This window comes from Cryptomeria japonica, chromosome 9, assembly GCF_030272615.1.
Source record: "Cryptomeria japonica chromosome 9, Sugi_1.0, whole genome shotgun sequence".
NCBI lineage: Eukaryota > Viridiplantae > Streptophyta > Pinopsida > Cupressales > Cupressaceae > Cryptomeria > Cryptomeria japonica.
In genome coordinates this window covers 609,250,933-609,278,763 of record NC_081413.1, presented here as the reverse complement: position 1 = coordinate 609,278,763, position 27,831 = coordinate 609,250,933, and the positions used below count along the sequence as shown (strand labels likewise).

The following is a 27,831-nucleotide window of genomic DNA, read 5'->3' as shown; positions in this document are numbered from 1 at the left end:
ATCCCAGAGACCCGTAGGCTATGTGGAAAGGAGAATTAGGGTTTCCAATGTTGGTGGAGTTCTGCACGAGCGTTTTAGGGTTTTCAGGAGGGAATTCTTCAGTTCTATGTATGGTTTCCTTCTAGGTTTTTTATGAACTCTAGGGTGGCATAACATGCATTGGATTCTTTGGTGAAGCAAGAACTTACTATTTTTAGTAAGTTAGGGTTTGACTGTTTGGATGATGTTGTCTTACTGAGCTTTCCAAGCTCTTTCTTTGGTGCGAAGATCATGCTTTTTTCAGGAGTAATTCATGACTTACTATTTTTAGTAAGTGGCAGTATGGAGCATTTCTATTTTTAGTAGTTTGGACAGGGTCTTGATCCTGCAGTAGTTCAGTGGTCGTCATTGCTCAGCTTCATCCTGGATTTTGTTAATAATCGGTATTAGAGTCATAAGTGATTTAATTAAATATTATTTCCTTATCCTAAGGTCTAATATTTAATTAATTTTAATATTTTTATTACTAATTAATGACTTTGGAAATTGTGTATAACATGATGTCTCCTAAGTTGCTAGGCGAATTGTTTATGTCATGAAGGGGGACACCAATATTTAAAAAGGAGATTTTATTTTATTCAACAAAGTATTTGCTAAGTCATAAATCGTGGTCCTTGCTAGCTAGGCATGGTTTTGACTTGAAGTATGGCGCCATCCTTGGGTCCACTTTGGTAAATGAAATGCAAATTGGAAAGGTGAATTTGGGCACCATTTGCATTTGAATTTCAGAGGGGAAAAGCTATAAATACAGGTGCTTGGCCTCTCATTTGGTATCTTATGAAATTGCATCGTTATGTTGTCGGTTTGGCGATTGAAATCTGAGCTTCGAAGTGTGGCTTCCTAGCTAAGTCTTAGTTTCGTACTTGGAAGATAGTACCTAGCTGTGTTCCTATAATTCCAGAGCTATCAGTGAGTGTTTTGCAGATTGTGGAGAGTTTGTGTGGATTTTGGAGTGTTTCCTTGCTGCTGGTCGCAGAGTTGCTGAAACCATATTTTGCTCATACCTCTTGACCAAGTGATTGCATCGTTCTGGGTATCGGCTCTTTGGAAGTGTATTGGGAAGACAATCTTTCTTCTATCTTGGTGTGGATTTTGGTGGTCATTACAATTTTTGGTTGCAAATTGAACTTTGCCGCTGTAGCACCATTTTCAGACTTACCTTGGGATGCGTGGGATGCGTGCAACACATTTGAGGATTCCAAGTTGTGAGTTTGAGGTATTGGATTGGTTGCCTATGTTATATTAGTCATTTGTATTTTATTTCGTGTGATTCCGATTAGTTTTGAGAAAGTTATGAGTGTTTTAGTGTTTCCGGTAGTGGCTAGATAGTGCGTTTCTAGCTTGCAAAATTAGAACAGCAGTAGTGTTCAAGTGTGGTGTGATTTTGATAGTGGATTGTTTGAGATCAGCATTAAGCTTCTTATCTTATCTCATATCTCTATTTTGTAAGATTGTTTCAGTAGTACTTATCAATCATTCTTGTTGTTTCTTATTTGTAATTCCCACTGTGCAAGTGGAAGAAGATGGCTTAGCCGCCTTCTATGTTAGTAGTCAATAAACAATGAATGTCCTCCCGCTGAAATACTACGGTAGAGTTGATTAATTGTAATAAGTCCTCCTGCTGAAATACTGCGGTCAAGTTGATTTTGTTGTATTACGTCCTCCCGCTGAAATACTGCGGTCAAGTTGATTTTGTTGTATTATGTCCTCCCGCTGAGATATTGCGGTTGAGTTGATTTGGTTTGTAATAAGTCCTCCCAGTGAAATACTATGGTAGAGTTGATTTGTTTCATGTGTTAGTGTTTCTTCTTGGCTGGTTTACCACCAAGTCTTTTGGTTATCTACCCCGCTGAAAAGTGGAAGGGGCTGACTTGCCGCCCATATTGTAATCAATTTCAGATTTCAAGCACCTAACGACCCCCTCAACATTGTATGCTCTCACCTTGGGCTCTCGGTGATCAGAAAGTGGAGGGTTACTTTCAACAGTATTGAGATTATCTTTCCTAACTTTAACGGGTGCATTGTAGTATTTGTTGTGTTCAAAAACAAAAAAATTAAAGGGGATATTACAGTTATGTCATCTCTAGTGTCATGCCACAAATACAAGTGTAGGATAATAAGGTAGTGCTAGAGGAGGTGAATATCCATGCCCTCAATGGCCATTGGGATAATTCCCCTTCTGTGGTAAATCTAAGTTCCCCTAGATTCGCCACTATGCATTTTTTGCAACAAGGGTGAGAAATATTGTTAACACTCAACGTTGCTCTTCACATACATGAATTTATCTCCTTCACCATGCAAGCACTCTCCACTTATTAGTGGTCACAAAGGTTGGCCTTCTCTTTACAATAGCAAATATGGTGGTTGGAATGCCCTTGTGCATGGAACTTTTTTAAATGAGCCATTGCCATCTCACCAATACAATCCCATCAACAATGTTAGTGTGAATAGGGTATATTACATATCTAGTTCACCTAGTAGGTCCTATTCACAAAAGTTCACATTTAAGTTTACTTAGGGCTTTAAGAATCTTCCTAGAAATCTCTAGTGCACATGTGATCTTATATTTGGTTGTCTCATGACAAAGGATTAAGACACTTATCACAATCTTGTCTTGTCCTATCTCTCAACCTTGCCTATACAAGCAAGGCCTTCTATATACATTGAGTAAGTAGTATCATTGATCCGTTATTGATAATTGTCCAATTATTGGACCATAATCAAGCAATGTATCCTCTTGCTCTACACTCTTGTGGAAGGCTATTTTTGTTTTTGTAGGTGATCTAGAGGTATTAGAACTCACTATTAACTCTTAAATGGTAAGAAAGCTCCAAATCTGCAAACCCCTTCTCAGATCCAAGAGTGATTTTGGCATGAGATTTAGTTGGGTGCATTTGGGCAAAATGGACCTCACCATTAAGTACAAAAGGCCTAAAAACCCCTATTTTCATATAAAACACTTCATATTTTGGTGATAGAATTTTTTTGGACATTTTCTATGAGGGTAGTAGATTTAACAAGGTTGAAATTTTGTATGAATTTGTACCATACAGTTTGGTTATAGCGTTAGCATTAGTATTTGATGCCAAAGATGAAAAACTCTTACTCAGCAATAACTCTTTTGGCCCAAAATTTTTGAAAACTCGAGACTCAGCAAAAAATTGTGAAAAATCAGCAAAAGCTCAATAAATTTATCGAACATTTGAAAATATATAATTTTTAAAATATTCTTGAAAAACACACATATACACTAAATTTGTATAGCATAATACTGATTTCCATCATATATAAATCAAAGTTTGAGTTAAATACATATCATATATGTAATGTCCCCTTCCAGCCAGTGATCACTCTTGGTGGAGAATAGCCTATTCAGGAGGCCCGTAGGCTATTTTTGGTAGAATTAGGGTTTCCATCTTCTTGGAGGATTTTGAGTGGGAAGTAGTTGGAGTATGGGATTTCTAATTGTGGAGTTTTTTTGGGTTTTCAGAGAGCTTCACAGTGATGGTACATGCATTGAGTTCAGTTGAGGTTTGCATAATTACTATTTTTAGTAAGTAGGGTCTGAATAGCACATTTTTCTCGGTTTTTCAAGAGTTTTCTAACATTATGACATGCAACTTCATCTAACTACTCTTCAGTGGACTTACTTTTTTTAGTAAGTAACAGTTGATCCCGGTTTGTGCCCTAACGAAGTTGGGAGTCACTTATTGTTTTTAGTGTGGAATGTTTTAGGGTTTCAATAAAGTCTGGTAGCACTGGCTATTTTTAGCAGTTATGTGATGGCTCAGTGACTCAGTTCTATTTCTGGCAGACATAGTTGAGTTCGGAATGCCATTTAGTGGACTTGGTCATTTATCATTAAAATGACTTAAGTTAATATTTTTATGACATTTGGTCTGCAAAATGGTTTATTAAATATTAATACTTTGTCCCAAGTTTAATATTCAATTATTAAATTGGACGACTTAGGACAGAGGGAAAAATATTCTAATCATAAGATTTTATTATTTCTCCCAAGTCAAGGGTCGAAAAAAGGAAAAGTATTTTGAGATATTACTTGTGGACCTTGGACAATTTCTAACTTGTCTAGGAGAGGGAAAAATACATCTTGGGTGGCCATATGCTAGTGTAATGAAATGAAATGCAGTGCTCATTTGGGTGAAATGAAATGTCATGTAATGTGGGTGAATTTGGAGGTGTTGAATTTGAATTTTGGTGAGCAAATGTTATAAATAAGAGCTTTGCGCTCTCATTTGGGATATCTTTGAAAACTTATATTGTTATGTTGTCGGATTGACTCCAGACTTCTTTGAGGGTGAAAACCTCCTAGGGATTTTTGTAGATTCGAGTGTGAGACATCACTCCTAGCTATGGTTCGATCTTGGATTGCTTGGTTTGATTCCTATGGATAGCATTTTGTTGGAGAGCTCAGTGTGTGGCATCTTCTTCCTCTGGAGGGCGCGATTTTTGGTGAAGAGCGTGGCTTTCCTTGCTGGCCGTGCTTTCTTTGTTGGCCGTACCTTTTGGTGTTTGTTGCTGGGCGTGTTTGGTGTGCTTTGTGTGGGAGATTTTGGTGGTTCTGTGTTCAGCAATTCTGGTTTTTGGGTGTGTGCGAGTCTCCAGTGTTGTTTGTGCTTCGTTGGTGTGGCTTTCCACAGTTTGCTGTGGATCGTGGTGGCTGATTGGTGGAGTTGCAGCAAACCGTTCTTTGTAACAGCAGTTTGGTATTGTGGTTTTTACTCTCTTGCAAAGCTTTTCCTTGTTCTCATGCTTCTCCTTCAGTTCTATATTTGTAATAGCTTATTTTTCATATTAGCTACCATTTTTAGAATGATTCATTGTAAAGCTAAATGGTAGTACCATTAGCTATCACTGTTTGCATCTTATTTGTAATTCCCATTGCACAAGTGGAAAAGGATGGCTTGGCCACCTTCTATGTTTGTAATCAGGAAGTTAGTTCAGTCCTCCCGCTGCATAAGTACTTGAATGGTTTCAGTGTGTAATCGTCCTCTTGCTGCATAAGCGGTCGAGTTGATTTTGTTTGTAATAAGTCCTCCCGCTGAAATACTGCGATAGAGTTGATTTTGTTTGTGTGTTGATGTTTCTCCTTGGCTGGTTTACAGAATAAGTCTTATGGTTTTCTATCCCGCTGAAAGATGGAAGGCGCTGGCTTGCCGCCCATTATTGTAATAAGCTTTTATTTGAAGTTGTATCTAACGATCCCCTGCCACCGTATGCTCTCACCCTCCTAGCTTGGGCTCTCGGTGAACAAAAGGTGTAGGGTTCCGACTTGCTGGTTTTGGATTTCTCATTCTAACTCTAACGGGTATGGTTGTGTTTGTAATCTTGTCAAAAAATAAAAATAAAAATTGTTGGGGATATTACAATATATCAAAAAAAAAGTGCAACCTCTAATTGAATTTAAGTTCAATACATACTATAAAGAATTTACATTCCTTGATTCTCCTTTTTGTAAAATTAAAGCTCTCCTCTACTTCACATCTTCCATAAAATAAATACTTTGTTCAATAGCTAGCATCGGCATGTGCACACAAAGCCTTTCAAATTTTCAGCTCATCTCATAGACATTGACAAACTTTGCCAACCTTCACACCATACATTCAAGAACATGGTTCAAGAAGCATGAGACTTCCACATGAAACTACCATATCATGCAAAAACACCATACTGAAGTTTTCTTCACGGATTCACATTCTTCCCACAGAGATGCCACATCCCTTGAAGGCACCTTATTTTGACTTGTTGTGGATAGGTACACAATTACACTAATTGATTCGTAAAAGGTGAGGTGCAAGGTTATTTAATCAATTGCATGATAGTATTCAGTAAAAGAATACTTGACAAATCATTACCATAGAGTTATTTGAGTTTTTCTCCCAGTTTTTTGTGATTTTTTCAAAAACTCGCCCAACAGTTTTTTACAAATTAAATTGTGGCCATAAATGATTCGCAATAAATTGAGAGAAATGATTTTTTGCAGATTTTTTCATCTATGTTCAATACAATTGCATTGATAGAATCTGTGAAATATTCTTTTGTTGGCTAGTGTCACTTTGTATACGAGGTTGTGTCATAGCTATTGGTATCTAGTATGAATCGAATTTTTAAATTAAAAATTGTTTTATTTAATATTGTCCTAAATTAGCAAGTTTGTGTTTAGCACCTGGTTTTTTGGTTTCGATCCCATCTAGCTCAAGGGGGCTAAGCTCACTAGCACTACAAAAACTATTGATGGCACGTTTTAGTTGCTTGAGTGGTAGATCTCGCCACTAGCTATCACTACTCAAGTGGTCGATTTAACTTTGCCACCCTACGAGTAGTGTGCCATCATCAAGTTGCCAAATCCAACCACCACAACACCACCCAAATGCACATTGACAACAATTGATTTCTAAGGGCGTTGTTTTTTGGAAACCCATAACTTTATGTCTAGGTATCAAATTTTCAACGTCTTGTAGTCATTGGAAATATGATTTTGTGTACTTTCCAGTGGTGCACGTCTTATCAATTTTTGTTGTTGGTACACTTTATTGCTAATTGAAGTCCAAACTCCTTTTTGGAACTCTGAGATTATAACTTTCTTCTTATTTATCCAATTTTTATGATCTTGTGACATTAGAAAGGTATGAAGGAACTCATTAGACATATCCAAGCACTTTTTCCAAATTCACCCTCGAGTATCTTTTATTCAATTTATTGCATATATAACATTTTCATTGATTACTTGGACATCTTGAGACCAAGAGAAGTTTTATTTTTTGGGGGGGCTTTATTTTCAATATTGATCATATTGGGACGATTCTAATTGCTTTTTGTAATATCCCTTGCTGATTATGGTTTCAAAATGCTGAAGATAGGCTCAAGGGATATTGTCAAACAGTTTGTATACATGGAATGTACTTGCTGATAAGAATTTTTGTTTGTTATGCTATGAGTTTTAATACTGCAAATGATGTCTTTGAATGCTTCTAATGATGCAAGATTGAGCAACAAAGTCTCAGCATGCTATGCTGACCCTTTTCTACCTTTACATGCATATAAGTGACTGAAAATGTGCATCTACAGCAACTAGGAATTATGAAAAACACTTGGCATGCATTCTCATATGATAATCTAGAGCTCAATCAATATAAGCATTACATCAAACAATTGGCATGCAACTTATCCCTCCTTTATTGAGTACAATCATCAAGTACAATGCTGATATGAAAGGCCAAGACTCTTGGCTTACAATGAATGTTCAATACAATGCCAAATCTGATATAAATGATTTCCTACAGCAGCAAGACTATATAACAATGCAAATTGACTCCAAAAATCATGAAGAACCTGGTTATTGCAGCGCCTATGATGAAGAAGATGTAGCAATCAACAACCAAGCCAAAATGAACTCCTCTTAGGCCAAATGATGCTTTCACCCAGCCGCCCTTGTTCTTGCCTAGCAATATTTTAGATAAATAAATGCAGTGATTAAACTCCTCTTGGCACTTGAAACGATTGGTAGGACCAAAGGATCAAAATGCAACAATGCCCAAAACCATACGATGCTTCAATGATGAGATATGAACAAAAATATGTTGCCAATGGCGCCCTTGCTGTAGTATATCAGACCACTATAATTATTTATCAACAACCTGATAGCTACTCCAAAATGACTGCCAAGCTCTCTCAAGATGAATACTCAAATACCCACAAAGAAACAATGCACGAATGAGGCCATACAAGAAAAAATCTGAATATGGTATGCAAGATCGACCTCCATTAAAATGATATGAATCTTCAATATGCCCAAGTTGAACTTCTGAATGAAGCCCACCACTAGCGATAATTCGGATGATATTTCACAACCTCAAAATTGCATTACCAATTGAGAGTTTTCGTTCCTAATGGCTGGAAAATGGCAGAAACCCTAGCTGGTCTCGTCACCAAACAATCCCAAATCAAATATCAAGTTCTTCATGATTAGAAGCTTAGCTTGACCTTCTTTTATACTTTTTCTCTATCTTTTCAAGAAGCTTCTAGAAATAATATTAAAATAATATTATTTCATTTAAGTGACTTTTATGATATAATATTAATTTAAGTCACTTTATAAATTAATTAAATATAAAGTTGCCTTTTAATTTTTATTTATTTGATAACTTTATAAATAATTAACTTATTACTTTTTAATTAAAATAATCAATTAAGATATCCTTAAGAAATATCATTAATTGGGACAACTTAATTAATTAAATCAATTAATTATTCTGCCTCCAAAAATGGGGACATTACAGTCTGTCCTCCTTGAAATTGCTTGTCCCCAAGCAATCTCAGCTACAAAGAAAAACTCTACTCTACCTAGATCCCAAAGGAAGATATGTGTAATGTCCCTGCTATCACCGAACAACTCCTATAACACCAGCACTAACACCACCAACTAAATTTATTGTATCAACTCAATAGCTGATGTGAACCATGCCAAAAAATGTGCAATGGGAACCCAAGTAGGGCAGCCATAGATCAATGACGAATCTAAGAAGATTAAATCACCAACCAACAAGTAGATAGCTGCTATATCATATGAAATGGGTAACAAATCCAAAGATGGATTGTGGTTGCCTTCATTACCCTCCAAGGACAACTCTTGAGTGGCTGATCCACTATGAGTGTCATCACAAAAATCATAATCACCCTCAAAAGAATGTTCAACCTCAACAAATTTCCAGAAGTAGACAAACTTTGCCAATCATTTTCTATGGAGTATTGAATGTCATAAATGTGTTGAAGATGGAACTTGGTTTGTTGAACCAACAACTTGGCTTGCTTTGCCCTTTCTAGCCATCCATCAATCAATCTTTGGGACTGCTCCATATCAGCTGCTCCAAAGTGCCTGAAACTTGTCCCGAAATGAGATGCAACATCAAAATTTCCATGTCCTTTACTTGCATCATGTGTACCAACCATAGTAACACTTATGTCACTCATTATTCCATAATTAAAGGTTGCCATATCATGAGAAAGTGAAGACATACCGCTGCTGTCCATGAACAGAAAATAAGGACTGATTTCAACTTGTTTGTCCTTGCCTTTGAATTCCTCCTTGGAATGATGAACAATTGCGTGGCCTTTGAGGCTTGAGTCTATATTATCTTCTTCATGTTTATCACCCACAAATTGGGTGTTACCATAGAAAGATTCCATAATACTATCTTCCTAATGTGACAATGTGGTTACCTCATGTTGATGTAAAGAAGCATGACTCCTGTTATCAAAATCAGAATAGTTGTCATACCATTGTGTAAAGTCTTCGCCCTTTGCAAGCATCTCTTCAATGCAATCTTCATGCCCCACACTTGTAGACTCATCTTCACAATTTCTTCCATGTGGAAGGATTGCAATCTCATGAGAATTATGGAACATAAAGTTGCTGACCTCAAACAAATCAATGATGATATCATGCCATTGCAAAATGTCTCCTCCATCATGTGTAGTCAAAACACTAGTGGTTGCTCCACTAGGTAAAGGATCATTTTTCACATCCACCTTAATATCTTGCGCCTCTAATGTAGTAGTCTCAAATGAAACTTCTTGCAAAGATGATGTAGACAACTCATTCCCCAAGGTTGTCCTCATATCCTCTTGAGTTATTGTAATGTCCCCAATTTTAATAAAGTTACTTAATTAAGTGGTCCTAAATTTTAAATAATATCGTAAGGACTTATTTAATTAATTAATTTAATTATTAAATAAAGGGGCCCAAATTAATAAAATAATAAACTATTGTCGGCCTGCTTGTAACCCTTCGGGAAACTTCTCGGAGCTCTTTATAAGACCGAGTTCGGCATAGTTGTTGTTATGGTGAATTTTATATTTTTTTTGTATTTGCGAATTCCAGTTGGAGTTTGGCACTGTGCAGTTTCGGAGGTGCAAGATCCTCCCTATTCTGTAATCGTAGTTTCGGTGGTTAGCGGCCACCCTAGTATGCCGTTGGAGATATCATTTTTGATATTTCACTTCGTGCTTCATTGTCGGATCTATCTCTACCATGTGGAATATAATTACAAATATCTAGTTCTTGGCCATTCAATGTTGTTGGTGAATACTCTATGTTGACAATTCATTCCCGTATCTGCAATAATCTCATCGACGGAGGAATTATCTATGGTTGGATCCTTCAGTGGAAGTAACATTGTTGTATAGTGTTTGGAAGTGTACGAACTACTTTACATCCGGAGCCGAAGGGTGTCGAGTGTCGTTGATTGAGGGCCGAAGGTGTTGAAGGTACTTTGCCCTCAAAGTGCTTCCCTCGGTAATTGTCCTCGCGTACTTCCCTCGAGTACTTCCCTTGGTATTTGCCCTTGGGTACTTCCCTTGGTAAAAGCCCTCAGGTAGTTTTCCCTTGGGTATACTTCCCTCGGGTACTTTTCCCTCAGGTATACTTCCCTCGGGTACTTTTCCCTCGACTATTTCCCTTGGGTACTTCCCTTGGTAATTGCCCTCGTGTATTTCCCTCAAGTATTTTCCCTCGGGTACTGTGTCATAAGAGAGCGCCAGTACATCACAGTCGTACATGACTTGCAGTGGAAATTTGGGTGTCGTATGGTTGGGTACATTATAGTGGCATCAGAGCCAAAATCCTACCAGCCTGTGGAATGCTTGGGATGACTATAGAAATGGAAAAAAGGGATAATGAAATTGCTGCCAATAAAATCACCAAGTGGTATAACAAATATCAAAAGAGGAAGAATCTTCTAACATTTCAAGAATATCTAGTTCTGATAGGAAAAAGTATACCTGTGCATGAGGAGGTTATCAGAATCTTTGATGAATACTCAAGTGAACCTGAGGAGATGAAGGCTACTGAATTCTTTGATAGGTACTATGTAAGGAAAAGAAAAGAGTTGGGTCTTGAATTAGGAACTCAATCAGAATCAAAGAAAGATGAAGACAAGTTCAAATGTTCACCCCATGGACAAGAGGATATGGACAGACCAGAGACAACAATTGTCCCTTCAAGTGGAGAACACTTAAACTTTCATGACAACTGCAAGGATGAAGATGTTCGTATGAATTTTGTCAAGCCAACAATGGTTGATCAACTTCATGGAGATGTGAACTCTAGCAATGATCCCTTACAAGAGAAATATCTATAGTTGGTTGAATACAAAGTTAACCCTTTGGTTGGGCATGAGTCGTGCATGATTGTCATCTCTCCTTGTAAGTGGCATCTATATGAAGAAAGCAAGTTGGATTTTGATGAGTTATTCCTCAACTCTGAGAAGGTCAATATTTATATCAAAGTGGAGCAGCATAAGCTGATTGGGGATTTGCAGGTGGTGCTTGCAGTCATGGTGCGGCGTCAAGCTTTCAGCGGATACAACTACCAACATTCGCGCATGGTTTGGGATCCCAGAGCTTGTCAGATGACAGATAGTTACGGATTGCTTGAGGGCAAGCAATCTTTGGGCCAGGAGGACTGTAATGTCTCCAATTTTAATAAAGTGATTTAATTAAGTTAATTAATTAAGTGGTCCTAAATTTCAAATAATATCATAAGGACTTATTTAATTAATTAATTAAATTATCAAATAAAGGGGCCCAAACTAATAAAATAATAAACTATTGTCAGCCTTCTTGTAACCCTTTAGGAAACTTCTCGGAGCTCTTTATAAGACCGAGTTCGGCATAGTTGTTGGTATGGTGAATTTTATATTTTCTTTGTATTTGCGAATTCCAGTTGGAGTTTGGCATTGTGCAATTTCGGAGTTGTGAGATCCTCCCTATTCTGTAATCGTAGTTTTGGTGGTTAGCAGCCACCCTAGTATGCTATTGGAGATATCATTTTTGATATTTCACTTTGTACTTCATTGTCGGATCTATCTCTACCGTGTGGAATATAATTACAAATATCTAGTTCTTGGCCATTCAATGTTGTTGGTGAATACTCTGTGTTGACAATTCATTCCCGTATCTGCAATAATCTCATCAACAGAGGAATTATCTACGGTTGGATCCTTCAGTGGAAGTAACATTGTTGTACAAAGTGTTTGGAAGTGTATGGACTACTTTCCGTACGAGTAGAACTTTACATCCGGAGCCGAAGGGTGTCGAGTGTTGTTGATTGAGGGCTGAAGGTGTCAAAGGTACTTTGCCCTCAAGTGCTTCCCTTGGGTACTTGTTGGTGTCTTTTTTATCATCTACCAAACATTAGAATAAGATACCCAAAGATATTCTATCCTCTCCTGAAAAATCACTACTGATTCCAAGGTCTATATGTGCGAACAAGCAACTTTAGTGGGATAGCTATTTGGGTAGTGTATGCTGAAAAATCTCAAGGGGGACTTACGTTTATGAATGTCTTTTAAGCTTCTGGACTTAGATGGATTTGTCAATTTTAGGTTCTTTCTATTTTTTGGATTTTTCCGGGATTTAGATTTTCAAAAAAAGGGAAAAAGGAGATAGGGTTAAGAAAGCTGATCTAAACCTATGAACTCTGGAGACAGTATTAACTAGGTGTTCTCGGGAAACCACACTTTGCTTCATCACACTGAGGACAACTACACAAAGCGGGTGCAATCTTCAATGGGTTGTGCGTATAATCAAAGTTTGGGCATGCACAGGGGATAGGCTCAGACTAACTTTGCACGGTGAAATGGAAATCGTCCATTCACCAAAAGTATGAGCAAAGATACACCATTAATTAATACTTATCAAATCCTTCATTCAATTCTAACAACTTTGAAAGCAAATCTAAATTAACCTTTAACTAAATTTTTGAGGAAATTGAAACCATGCTAATCACTCAAATAACAGAGATTACAAAGCCTTAAGAGAAAGCACACATGCAATGTATTATTTGAAAAAATGACCCTCACGCAACAATATATCAAAAACCTCACACTCTCCAAATGAGAGGAGGTAGCCTTATATAGTTTTCAAAAATCAATGAACGATCGAGATCAAACAGTGATCAAGGGCCCAGATTGAAAGTTATAAACCCTAATTAGGGTTTCTCAAAACTCTATCAGTTAGAACAGACAAAAGAGTGACATGTGGCATAACTACTATTGTCACTGAGGTGAGTGTCCAGTTTCCTTTTTTGCAGATTCACTGTATCTGGACATGATGAGCCAAACCTCTTGGTTACTAATCTGGAAGTCGACGATGTCCACATCATTAGTACACGTGGCGAGGATGCCTTCCCACTCAACTGCCTGGACAAGAAAGTTTTCATCAATGAGGAGAAAACTCGCGATCCTTGAGAGATCACCCTTATCAATCATCCTCGAGACTTTGAAAAAGCTCGACTGAACTCTAGCTCTCAGGTTCTCTGCCTACAAGTGTTTTTCTCGTATACCTTCTTTCTGCCAAATTTTTGATGCCACCCAAAACACTTTACTTAAAATCTCCCTGACATTTTCCTCAACCTCAAAACACTTAGCTTCAGATTTCTTCAGGACTTCAATCCTGGTGACGAAAGCATAATACCAAGTGTTAAAATCATACTTATCCCTAGCCTGGATGACACCTGCATCTACCAAGTTTCGCTTTGACAGACCTCGGATAATCCTCAATTGTGGAAATATTTCATCTTGGATTTCTTCAATATCTTCCCAGTTTGTAGCTAAGTCCTGAATTCTGCTGACCAATGAAGAAGCCCACTCATGTGCTGATACCAAATTTTCCACAAGTATGTCAGCACGTGTCGAAGCATCTGAGATCCATTCCTTAACTTGCGTGAACATGCCCTTCATGTCCTCATAATCTTTCATCGACTCTTGCGGAAGAGGTTGCGGAGGGGTGATTGGTATCTCATGATTAAGTGGCTTAGTTAGATGGAGAGTGTTGGTTGAAAATTTTGTACACTTAGGGGAAATATACAAAATTGTGGTTTCAACCACAGCACACGAGTAAAAACTCTCCTAATTAAGGGAAGGCTCCCCCTATCTAACTAAAACTGAAATAAAAATAGGATGGGACAGCAGTCTTCCTTCTTTCTTCAAGAAAGACAATATCTTTTTCTCTTCACAGAAAAGGATAGCGATTGAATATGAACAGCAGTAATTAGTTTCAAGTGAAATGAGAGAAAGGAAATGAAGTTTCCTGAAAGCGCAAAAACTTCCGTCACTTCCTTCGGGACGGGACAGCAATATCAAGCTCAAAGACTTGACTATTGGAAGTCCTATCTACCCTTTGCTATACTAAAATTTACAACGAATAAAAGATAACAGCTCAAAGACTGGAATAATCTATTCTTTCAACATAAAGACAAGAAATAATGCGAGCTCAAAGACTTGCTGCTATTTCTTATCAAACAATAATTTTCCTCAAGAATGGACGCAAGCTCAAAGACTTGCTGCTCCTTCAAGAGAGTTTCCTATTTTAATTAATCTTCTCTACTTGCAGCTCAAAGACTTCAAATCAGATTGGACTAAGCTCCTTTAGAAACACTTTGCATAGAAGAAATAAAAAGATTCAAACTCAAACATGTAGCTCAAAGACCCAAAACTTGAGTAATCCTTCTTTATTATTCTTCCAAAACCTTCAATTCACATTCATAAGCTCAAAGACTTCTTGCTGTAAATTTGGCAGAGTTTTTGCTTGCTTTCCAAAAGATAAATATTACAATAGACTCCTCCAGTATTTATAGAAGAGGAGCCTTGAGAAAAAGGTGGGAGGATCCTAACTAACTTGAGAGATTCTCTCAACCACCAAGACTCATTCAATAACTAACTGAGACTTCATTAACTAACTAAGAGTTACTCCAACTAACTAAGACTTATTCCAACTACAGTCCTAATCGGACACAACTTGTAGTTGTCTTACATGTAATTACAAAAGTGCAAGTAATGTGTAACTTGCATTTTACAAAAAATATTTTTACATGTAACTTGTCAAAACGAAATTACAAATGCATAACTAAAACTATTCCATGTGTCTAAAGACACGACTCTAACTGCATCATCCTTTGTCTGTGATGATCTTCATGTCGCTTCAGGATGCTAGAACTTGAAGTATTCTAGATTGGTAAAGACATCTTGAACCGGAACGGGAACTTGCATCCTTGTCTTCTTGCTTGGGGTAATACTAGCTTTTCAAGAGGGAACGGGCTGCCTTCCTCTTTTCATGTCATGACCATCTTTGTCTTGAAAGCATTCTATGCTCTCAACCATGAATTGTTGTTGTATCTCTTCTTTGTATCATCCTTCATTCTTGAAATCTTCTTGCAAAATAAGGCCCATGCCTTAATCCATTGATTTGGTAGATCGTGTGTGCAAACCGGACTGACAAGGGAAGGGATAAATTGATGCGAAAATGGGCTCACAGGTGAATTTCGGGTTTTGGAAGCTGCATTACATGTGTGGGAAAAACAAGAGCATTAACTTGCAAATGTGGAAACAAACATGCAACTTCATATGTGTAATGGGTAACTACAAGTTTGCACTTGTAATTGGTCCTTTAAAACTCATTTTCAAGTGTTTTTTGAGTGCATTTTGGACCAATTTCGGGTTCTGGATGGCTGACTGCAAGTAGACTTTAAATGGGGAAAATGAATGAAGGTGTGAAATGAGTGGATGAATTGGTATGTACGGATGAGGGAATTGGAAGCGGATAGGTAAAAATGAATTTCAAGAAGATCACTTGGAACTTTGCCAATGCAAAAATGGGAAGAACTTTCAACTTGCAACCCGGATTTCAAAAAAAAGATGGTTAAATCTTTTATCCGTAAGGGAAGAACAATGATTTTCATCCAACTTGTAATCGGAATTTAAAATCCCGAATACAAGTAAAGAGGGAAAATGGGGAAGAACAATGCAATTCTAAAATTGCTTTACAAAAGGGAAAATCTCTCTCACAAAATCTGATTTTTGGGGAAGAACCAACCATTTACAAATTTACAACTAGAAAGAAAAAAACAAGAAAACAAGAAAAAAAAAACAAGAAGAAAATAAATCTTACCTTGCTCCAATGTGAAAATGCCTCTCCAAAAGATAATCAATCTTTGAAATAAAGAAGAATATCTCTTAAAAAGAAATTAACCGTATTCCAAAACCCTAGCCACGTTTTTGAAAAAATGGCAAAAACTGAAAAACGTGGCAGCAAATGCATGAGAAATGGCATGGAAAATGGCCAAGACTCTTTCTAACCTCAATACCTTAGCATACCAAGCCAAAACGATTCATAACATTGCTGATTCGTGGCATTTTTAATGAAGAAAAACGTGGTTTTTTAGCAAAAACGTGTTTGCTGTTATAAACCTAAAAACCAGCAAACTTAACCTCCATGTGGCGTGAAAGGTGTCTAAAAATGCATGGAAATAGGAAGGAATCCAAAACGCCTTCTATCTCCCAAAAAATCTCCACAAAAATTTGCTAAAAATCTTCAAAAAACATGTTTTTCCTTGCAATTCGGGTTTTTTGGAACAAATAGCAAGTTTAAAATGTATGAAACAGTGAAAATCGGGTTTTTTGGAGGATATGACAAGTTTAAAATTTCACTTTTTCAACATGTTAGGCAAAATCGGGATTTTTTGGCCAAATAGCAAGTTTAAAATGTCAAAAATGCACTTTATAAGCAAAATCGGGTTTTTTGGACCAAAGTGCAAGTTTTAAATTGTCACTTTTTCACTTACAAGGCAAAATCGGGTTTTTTGGAGCAAACTGCAAGTTTTAAATACTTGTAAATGGGAAATAAAATCCCTACAACAAGTTATACTTGCTTGCACATATGTAATGGGGATTTAAAATCCCTATTACATGCAAAAACCATTAAAGTAGGGGTTTTTTGACCAAACTGCAAGTTTACTTGCACATATGTAATGGGGATTTAAAATCCCTATTACATGTGAAAACCATTAAAGTAGGGGTTTTTTGACCAAACTGCAAGTTTACTTGCAGTTGAGCCAAAAAATCCCTATTTTAACTAAAAATGACCAAAAAACAATAAAAAGATAAAAACAACAAAGGGGAAATTTAAAATAAATTACAAGTAACATATTTGAAATAAAAGTGCACATGTAATTGGTCAAAAATTCCCCTACAAAGACCAAAACAATGAATATCATTAAAACTTGCAGTTTGAAGAAAATTCTCCACCTGCAGTCGGGATTTTAAAACCCGACTGAAAGAAAGACATAGCAAACGAACCCAGAATTTGATGAAATTCGAAACGTAGTTCGAGGATGGACTGAGGATTAAGCCAGTCCAAGGATTAGTCGAAATTTTGCCTCGGGAAGCGTGCCATAGAGTAATTTTTTTCATTTTTTCACAAAAATTTCATGTAATGGTCCTTCATTTTTTAAAACAAAAATGAGGACAACAGAGAGCATATTTCCTCCACTATTGATTCTCTTCCTTGGCCTTCATTCTTTTTTCCTTCTCCTTGGCTAGTATTGCCTTGAGGGTGTTGCAAGAGTTGTCAAATTATTGGACTTCTTGACCCTGAGTAGGCTTACCCAACTCTACTACAGTAATCTTATAATCTTCCGGGGCAACATTGTCCTGAGTTTTACCTTCTTTCGGCACAGCTATCTGAACCGTTCTGAACCCTGCACTATCCCTCTGAATTAAAGAGAATTTTCTAGTTGGCTTAGGTGGTTTAATCATGACTGGTTCTTTCACCTTCGCCAAAAATGTTGTTGTATTCTCTTCAAAGTGGGTCTCATTAGGAACCTTAGCCCTTATCCTTTCTCTCAACCAATTAGGAATGGTTGACTGCTCCATAGTATCTTGATCAAATCCACCATCTATCCCTCTTGGTCCAATAACTATACCATCAAGAAAAACTACTGGAGGCTCAGGCTCTTCAACCTCTATGGCTCTAGTAAGAACTTGTTCCTTGTCCGGGTTTTGGACAACCTCTCATTATTTCTTCAATCGAAGGAGAAGGCACTCTTACTTCATTATTCTCTATATCCGTGTCCATCTCCTGTTCTTCAACTGCATTCTGGTCAGGCACAACAGGTGCGACACTCAAAATGGAATGACCTTCGTTTGATTCACATCTCTCCCAACAATTTTCTTTCCCTTAGCCTTTCCAGAGCTTCCAACCAGTTCTTTTCTTTTCCGAGACCCAACACTTTCTGGATTCTGAGCATTGTCTGTAGAGATACAAGGGTTGGAAGACATAGAGTCTGTTCTCGGGTAATTACGTATGTGTTAATTTGTGTGTTAAAGGTCGGCGGTTAACTGACGGTTGCTGGTAGTTGGCATTGGGTAACTGTGCCGACACCTATATAGTCGTCCTTGTTTCCAGTTTGTGGTACGATAGTACAGGCTGGATGTTATCTGATGTACTGGCACATGTCATCAATGAGAATGAAGTATTGAGTTCATCTATTTCTTTGCATCTATGTATATTGTCATATTCAAGTTATCTGCAACGCACTAAAATACACACTCACACCCGTAGGGAAAACATCTGGTGTCGTTGCCAAAATTAATCTGGAGCACGGGAATACACTACATGGCATGTACGTTCTTTCCAACTTGTATACTTGCAAAAATTTTCCCAAGATCCGAAATTGGTCAAAGTCAAGATTTTCCCATTTCCATATATTTCCCGTCTTCCTCTCACAAAATCGTGAAGTTCAAGAATCGAAGTTTTTCCCATTTGAAGAAGGAAGAATGTTATTTGCAGCTGACTATGATGTTGCCTTAACACTTTTAAGTCTTCATCACAGTATTTCAGGTTCCCAATCCATGTCAGATTTGCCATCATCTCCAGTTCCAAAAAAGATGAAGTACAAGTATGACAAGTATCAAAATAAGGTGGCACCTACCCAAGTTTCTTCCCCTTTGGATCGTATCAGAGACACGGAAATAGGGCACGTGGATATGTCAGAGTTTCTCAAGAGAGTGGAAGACCCACAAGATAACAACATGCAGCAGCTGTTGGACAGCCATATCCATCATGCATCTTCCTTCCTGGTGGCTGCCCTAGACCCTGAATTTGTCCTCGCCTGTGCCCATCATTTTGACAAAGAGACGAGAATCATCAAAAATGATGATGGTGAGGCAATAATTCGTCTTGATGCAGATACGATCGAGAAGGTTTTTAGAATACCTCCCACTCCTGTTTACATAGAAATATCCAAAGAAAACGTAGCTGATTACTATGTGAAAAGGGAAAAAGATTGTAAGCGACATATCAACAGGTCAATCCAAGAGCCACGAGCCTCCTTCTCAAGGTGGGCTAAGTTGTACCGCTGTGATTTCAAATGGGAGATAGGAGACACCATAACCCTTCTCAGCAGGATGATGGGACTTGAACATTCTAATGTTTTTGAGCCCTGGATGTACCAGTTCATCATGTTCATGAGGCAGTCTCATCATATATCATGGGGAGAAGTCATCAGCGATGCCTTGTGTGAACAACTTGCAGCAGTCCCTTCCACCATGACTTTTTACATGAATTCATATTTGGTGTACTTGGCAGCATCACTTAGACACTTTCTAAGTCTTTCTACCAAGGGTGATCGCTCGCTTATACCAGTTTGGGAATATTACGATCAGTTGCCTTTGAGACCCAGCAGACTGCATTTCAGAAGAGTCCAAGATGCATTCTTTGGATATTTCATGTGTTAGTTTGACAAAACTCTGAGGAACAAAAGAGTATCAGATGAGGCATGGGAAAGGGTGAGCGAGTATGGATGCTTGTTTCTACAGTTCCCCACCTTTACCTATATGAGAATTGGATGCTATGGTGGTTAGCCATGTATGCTTCCTAGATACTCGATTGACAAGATCATTCTTATGGAGTTGGGAAGACAGATCATGGCTGTCCACACTTTTCAGTCTGTTAGACACAAGGTTGGAATGGGGATCTCTACCACAAATCCATTGAAAATTGGTCGGAATTCCCTTGTCACATTTGTAAAAGCTAAGGCTATGGAGACTGAAATGCAGGAAATCAAACTCAAAAGATTTAAACCTAGAGCTGATTTTGATTACAGGGGTATGAAGGAGAAGATCAAGAAATCCTTTGTGCATGTGCATCGCATTGAGGATATTTGGATAGATCTTCGCACAAAGGCCGAAGTTCTGAAGATGGATTACTGCAGGCTCACTGTCGAGCAAATTGTTGATTTGAACTTGGTAGATATCTCACAGGGGATGATTGATGATGGGCACATACTTGATCCTGAATACATTTCACGGAGGGTTGAGGAAGCTCCACTTCGTTTGATTCAATGGTCACACAAAGAGTGTGTATCCATCCTTGAGAGATTTCAGCCTATCTTGGCTAACACCAACACATGGCTGAAAATTAATGTTGTTAGACTTATAAAAACCAAGGTTGGAAAAGAAGATGATTCTACTGGGCCTCTTGGACGTAAGTTTGAAATTCAGGTTGACAACAAGGAAGGTGCATCGTCTTCGGGCACGAGGATCAAGTTGTGAGTTAGTAGGGCTGTAGTGCTTCCTCCTGAGGAAATGATAGTTCATGGGAAAGAAAAATCACGATTTCATGTTCAGGTGGTTGATCTAGATAATTCAAAAGAAGGGCAGCAATCTGATGATGCTCCTAAGTCTCCAATTTCAGACTCGCCTCATGAGATCATTCCTCCAGTTTCCATTGAGACGCCTCTCTCTCCTCCTGATTTGCTTGTAGATGAATCTCCTCAGAATGCTATTCCCATTTCAGCATACGAGCCCCTTCCTGATCATCAACAAAAGAGTGTGTTGGAAGTTCCTGAGAATATTCCTACTTGCATCCAGTTATCAGAAATTGATACTTCCACTTCTGATTTTGAAGAGTTTATGAGGCAATCTACATGCCCATTGGTAACTGAGAAAACCGTGGTCGCTGTCCAAACAAATATTCCTCCTAGGATGACCATGGTGATCCAAACAGAAACTGTTTCTCCTTTGCCTACAGCTGCTACTGAAGGGGAGTTGATGACTTTACCTCCATGGCTCAGCTCTTTTACTCCGAAAAGGAAGAAGCAAGAAATCTCACCTGATGCCTTTGATTATCAGCAATTGAAATAGTCCAGATCCAAAGTGGCTAAGAAGGCCAAGACTATCTCCAGAGTAACTGTTGACAGCAACAAGATTAAGGTAGTTGAAATTGTAGAACCCATTGTAGATAAGCCACTTGAAGAAATGTCAGCTGCTGATTATAAGGTTACAAGGATAGAGTTGGGCAAACAAACACATGAGGTCATTAAACATGATGCCCAATTTTCCGTAGCTTCGTTGGTACAAAGGTGTGATGAACTTATAGCAAAGAAAGACAAGCTAGAAGAGGAAAACTGACAACTTATGGCAGTCGTTCATAAAATCACAAAACCTACTGTTGAAGGGAGTAACTCCATAGGTTCTTCTGGTTCCCAAGAATCAATTCATGGAGTGGAAAGGGCTGCTCAGAAGGTACAAGCATTGGATTCCTAGGTTGATCAGCTTTGTTGCCGGGAATAATCATTATGTTATGTTGTCATATTATGTTTATGTTGTCGTCAGTAATAATGAGTTACGGCAGTCAGTTAGTTAGTCATCCCGAAGGGCAGTTGGACGCGACGGTTGGTCGCACCCCTTCGGATATTATATATTGCATACCTTTCCTTCTTCGTATCATCATGATAGTGGTATTTGGGTGTAATGTTATAAGCAGTTGATGTACATGGACTGTTGAATTAATACAGAGACTGGTTATTTAATATATTTCCATTATGTTCTGTGCATTTACTTTCTGCATTTAATCGTTTACCGTATGTGGCAAACATTTGGAGCCATTGCCTAGACATACTCGGGAAAGGAAGGAGTGGATGGCGTACGGACATGATGGGCCTACCCGTCGGTGAGATTAACCCGGAGGCCGACGACGTGCAAACGGAACAATCGTTGTGGGATGCAGAGCATGATGGCAAGAGGCGAAGGGGAAATTGAACCTTGTAATAATCTCGACACACTGTTGATGTAAATTGTGGCCAAAAGGCAAAATAAATTTATTTTTTTTAAAATTGTGTACATGGTGTGTGCTTGCTATGTACGGAAGTGATTTATGCCAAATATACTAAATAAGAATAAAAATAAAAAGATACAAAGTGACAAATGGGAAGTGGCACAAAGAGCGTTGAATCTCAGATAGTAAATAAAATGAAGGCGTAGGCTAAGGCAGCTTGCCGAGGGACGACCGGTCGAGGGGTTGCTCGAAGGGAACCTAGGAGGTGTCACAGAGGTTGCGGAGGTAGAGATAGATGGAGAGAATTACACTCTCTACACTGTCGTAGGGTTGCCCAAAGGGAACCTAGGAGTCACGGAGGGTGCCGAAGGAGAACTCTACAGTTCGCCAAAATACCACCGTAGGGTAAGAAGTCACGAAGAGTTGGTGGAACAAACAAGGCGAAGTCTAAACCTCATCGACGCTACCAGAGACCTACTAAAGAACTTGTCCATTTCGGAGGACAACCGGAGGGAGAGGACCGAAGGTGACGGTACAACCGACGGTGCCGAGGGAGCACAAGGGTACCATACGGGAGGCAATTTGTTTGGTTCAGGGTCAACAACCTTCTCTAGAGGACCCACGAGTGGAGAGTCAGGTGCAAGAGGTGGAGGCTGAGGATCACCAAGTACAAGCACACAAGGCACCAGAGAAGCGAGACCCAGCGGTGGGATGGCAAGTAAGTAGAAGCTCCCGAAGTTCAACGGTGATGGGAAGGAAGATCTCGTCCGCCATTGCCGCACTTGCGAAACCATATGGTCAGCGAATGGTGTTACCGACCAGGACGAATGGGTAACACAATTTCCAGCAACCTTAAGGGGAGTGGCCATTGACTGGTACTCAGATATGGATAAGGCCAAAGTCGGCACATGGCCCGACCTGAAGAAGGAGTTCAGGATAGAGTTCCGCCTCCTCAGAGACGACAATGAAATAGAAGCCGAAATCTATGGCACAAAGTAGAACAAGAATGAGACTGTCCGAGCCTATAGTCGGCGGCTCAAGGAACTGTTGGGGAAAATGGACAGTCAACCAGCGGATGGGTTGAAAAAGAGATGGTTCGTGGAGGGACTGAAACACTCCATCCGGAAGAAGATGAAAATTGTTCCACCAACCTCGTACGAAGATGCATATAATAGAGCAATGGATCTTGAGAGCGAGACCAAGACATCCAAGAAGAAAAAGAAGGATAGCTCGTCCGAGGATGATGACTCTTCCGAGGGAAGCAGCAGCGATGACGAGTCCGACAAAAAGGTGCAAACCTTGCAGAAGGACATGCTGAGGATGATGAAAGAGCTAAAGGTTATGAAGGGAGGTCCGAGCAAGACCAACGAAGGGGAGCTTTGGTGCACGGAATGTAAGACGAACGGCCACACGAAAGGCTCCTGCCAAAAGAAGGCCTATTGTGATATATGCCAGCTGATGGGGCATCCCACCAGGGAATGCCCCTACAACATGAAAACACGAAACCAACAAGTATTGCTTACACAAGAACAACCAACTACATCGGGCGGTACCGGCAGCTCCCAGGCGAACAACAATGCAACATCGGGAGGCTACTGAGATAACCGGTGGGGAGGACTAAACAACAATAACAATACAAGGAACTGGATCCAATACGACTCCAAAGGCTGATCGATGGTACAATGCAGAGTGTGCAGCCAGTGGGGGCACTTCGCCCGAGACTGCCTGAAGGGAGAGGCCACACAATATTTGTGCAAATGGTGCGGACCGGGAGACCACGAAGACGCCACCTACCCGAAGTCCAGCGTCAACTTGCTCAATATCGAGGAAACCAAAGAAGAGGAAGTGCTGGCCATAACTCGCACCCAAGCCAGACACGCGATGTGCCCAGACCCGGAGATGGAGAAGTGAAAGGTACGGGAAGCACGAGAAGAAATTGAGAAAGAGATACGAGAAAGGGCGAAGGCGAAGGGTACGGTGGGTACTTCCAGCCGACCGGAGGCGGAGGAGGCTATACTAAATCAAATTTTAAAACTGGAGGTGCCTGTGAAGGTACACGACCTCCTCCAGATGATGCCTCAATTATGAACGGCGTTGCTGAATAATCTCTCCCAACCACGCACCAATACTAACCACCGCACAGATGTTTCTGGGGGGTCTGCAATAGACCCCATGCTGCTGGCCGTTAACATTGGAAGGAACTCGACCATTGTGGAGATGGGTATCCTTGGCACCATTCTAACCGATACCATCGTCGATGGTGGATCAAGAGTGAATGTTCTTCCAGAAGAAACCTGGTAGAAGCTGGGGAAGCTGACGTTGTGGCCATCTACATTCAATTTGCTGGGAGCAGATCAGCATGGCATCAAACCCATAGGGACACTAATGGGCCAGCAAGTTACCATCGGGATGCAACCCTTCATACTAGACTTCGTGGTAATCCCACTAAAGAAAAACAGGTATGATGCGATCTTAGGGAGAGGGTGGCTGGTGGTAGCCAAGGCCACCCACAATTGGAAGAAGAACACTCTGTTTATGGAGAATGGACGAAGGAAGTTTATCATAGACCTCAGGACACAGTTGGTTAGTGAGGAATTGGCATCATCTTCGGAATCGGAGGGTGAAGGAGAAGGCGACCTGAGGAACGAAGGACAGGGCTGCAGGGAGCCGAACAATGAAGGGATTCTCAAACTAGGAGAGTGCTCCGAGGATGAGACGGGGTCATTGAGTGGGCTATTCCACTGGCAGATGGAGGATTACGAAATGTTCCAGAGCTACAAGCTCGAAGTAGAGGAACCAGAGAAAGCAACAGAGGAGGTGTACCTGTCGGAATACAAAGAATATTGGAAGGGAGACGCCCCAGATCTCAGTGGCGTAGATAATCCCAATATCATTCGTGTCGGCAACGATTGGAACCCTGTGTGGAAGGCCGCAGCCTTCAAAATCTTTATTATTCTTCTTCTTATGTACGGGAAGGCGACCGTGGTTCCTGTAGAATTTATGGTTCCAGGTCTTCGGATGGCCATTGAAAATAGACTTACCATCAACGGGTCCAAATTGAAACCCTACCACGAGAAGCGTGCAAGGGACTCGAGAGGCTGGAAGGACACCCAAGAGCCCAGAGGGGGACCCGAGAGGATGGAAGGGGACTCGAGAGGCCGGGCAGACGACTCGAGAGGCACAGGACCAAAGTGGGAGACTCTCAGGCGAGGCAAACCGAGAAGGATGAAGGGTGATCCCAGAGGCATGGGACCCGAGTCGAAGACTCTCGACAATTAGATTAGGAAAAAAAAATTAAAAAAAAATTAAAAAATTGAGAAAAAAAAGTGGTGGTGGAACCACCGTGCGGTGGGACCACCGTGTGGCAAGACACCGTGCGGTGGGGCAACGTGTGGTGGAACCACCATGCGGTGGGACCACCATGCGGCAAGACACCGTGCGGTGGGGCACCGTGTGGTGGGGCACCGTACAACAGACCACCATGCGGTGAGATACCATATAGTGGACCACCGTCGACGAAGGTCACCGGCCTCGGAGGGTGTTCACCTATCGTACACCCACATGGCCAAACAGTATCCACCGTACGACCTTCCCAGACACCATACGACACCAAGCTTCGAGTGACCCCAGTTGCAGTATGGCTCAACCATCGTACGACAGATAACCTCTGTACTGGCTCGGGTCATTATAGTCCATAGGCTTGAAGGAGCACGGCAACAGTAGCGGCGGTTTAAAAGATGGTGAAAGGAAAAATACCATGGCACGGCAGGCATAAACGGTGGTGATGGGTGGTAAAAAAAAAAAACGACCAGATTTAAAATCATTCGATGGAGTCTGGAGCCAGGACACTGAAAATTTAGAGTGGAGAAGCAAGTTTTTGGCATCTTAAAATATCACAAAAAGTGATGTGCGCCATGGACTTCCGTGTGGTTCTGAAGGTATTAAATTGGTGTTGGCGGCGGGGGCACTGCCCCCAGTTTATTTTTTAGCATCGAAACACTTTTTGGAGTTGGGCGAAGGGCATCCGAGAAGTCATGGTAAGTGTTGGGGTTGTTCCGTAGTGTGAGAAAGAAGCCTGAAGCTAAGCATTGGCAGGGAAGCCATAAGCCATAGAGGGAGACGGATTATCAGCCTTTGGAGAGTGTGATGGAGGATTTGAGGTGTCTCCTAGCCTTTGTGCCAGAGGGTTGTGGCTGTTAGGGTTCCCACAGATACTAAGAGGGGGGGTGAATCAGTATCTGACTGGTATTGAAATTTTCTTAAAACTGAATATGCAGAACATAAAGTAACAATATACCGGTATGCAAGAATAAATGCAAATAACAGAATCAAAAACATCCACATGAAAAGAACACCATAACACAAGATGTTTAACGAGGAAACCCGGTGTGGGAAAAATTTCGGTGGGATTTGTGACCCACAATATTCACTTACTGGCCAATAAGGGAATATTACTTACAATAGGGGCCTGCACATGCAGGAAGGCCAACAGCCTAGAGCTCACTACTCAATAAGAAGTCACACTGACTTACAATGAGGATTTACACAAATCCAATATTCTGTACTGCTTTACAATAGCATCTTCAATGCCAGATTCAGTACCAGTTCTTGCTCCGTTCTTTATATATACCCTTGACCTACAATTCGCACATTAGGTCTACCTTATAATTTTTATGCTTCATATCCATATGCTACAAATGCTTACAATGATCTCTTTTATATACAAGAGTCATTTTACAATTTTCCAAGTCGGCTTACAATAATAAACAAAATATTACATATCAAAAATCTTGTCAGCCTCAGAGCCGGTATACATGTTCTTTTCTGTGCCAGTGCCGGTGTAGATTGATCTTGCTAATGCCGGTGCACTGTCTTGTTTGAGTAATGCTTTGCTGGTATAATGTCTTGCCGGTGCCATAGGATTGCAAGGTTGCCTGAGTAATGCTTTGCCGGTATAATGTCTTGTCAGTGCCATAGGATTGCAAGGTTGCCTGAGTAATGCTTTGCCGGTATAATGTCTTGCCAGTGCCATAGGATTGCAAGGTTGCCATCAATGACAAAACCTTCAATCACACACAATGTCTCATTGGAGTGTCCATATGCCAACAATCTCCTCCTTTGGCATTGATGGCAACACTCATGAGAAATTTCAAAAAGATATCCAAAAATGTTACCAAAAAATGTGAGAGCACCCCTTGAGCATGCGATCCCTATGTTTTGAATTTTCTCATCTACTACTCCCACTTTGGCATAAATGACAAAGGTTAGTAGACCTCAACCTTGTAGTTGGGTAGTTATTATCTGAAGAATATCTCCCAAAATTAAGTTTATGCCATCCATAAACTTCTTGCTCTCCTTTATTGCTATCTCAGTTCTCTATAATGTACCGGTGAGATGCTGCAAGTGCTCTACCGGTGTTTTGCTACCCTGTGTTAGTGCCTCTGAGATTTCCTTCCACAGAAATGCTAAATAGTCCAATCTTGGACTTAGTTTAGATCTCAAGAATTTTGCCTTGTTTATTATTTTCTCTTTCTCTTTCTAATTTGAGCAATTCTTCCTCAAAATTTGTTATCTTTTTCTCAAAAGTTGATAATGTATCAGGTGAGTTAACAAAATTATCTGCAAGTTTATTGATCTCTTCCTGTACCTTGCTCATCTTTTTGTCTACATCCATGGTCAAAAAGTTTATCTTACAGGTGTCTTTGTACAGAGTTTTGTACTCTTTCAATAAATTGCACAGTTCCGGTAGAAGTGTGTCAAATTCCTTGTTACACTTCTTTATTCTTTCCTCAGAATTTTTGTTTCTCTTTTTCTACACTTTCCTTTACAGTTTCTACCTTTGTTTGCTCAAAATTTCCAAAAATATATTTACAAAGTGTA

General features: G+C 39.8%; 1 protein-coding gene across 3 annotated transcripts in view; it reads right to left on the bottom strand.

Moving 5' to 3' along the window:
• Window positions 1–27,831, bottom strand: part of LOC131039282 (uncharacterized) — a 240,790-nt gene that overhangs the window by 130,237 nt on the left and 82,722 nt on the right. The gene's annotated exons all lie outside the window — the stretch shown is intronic.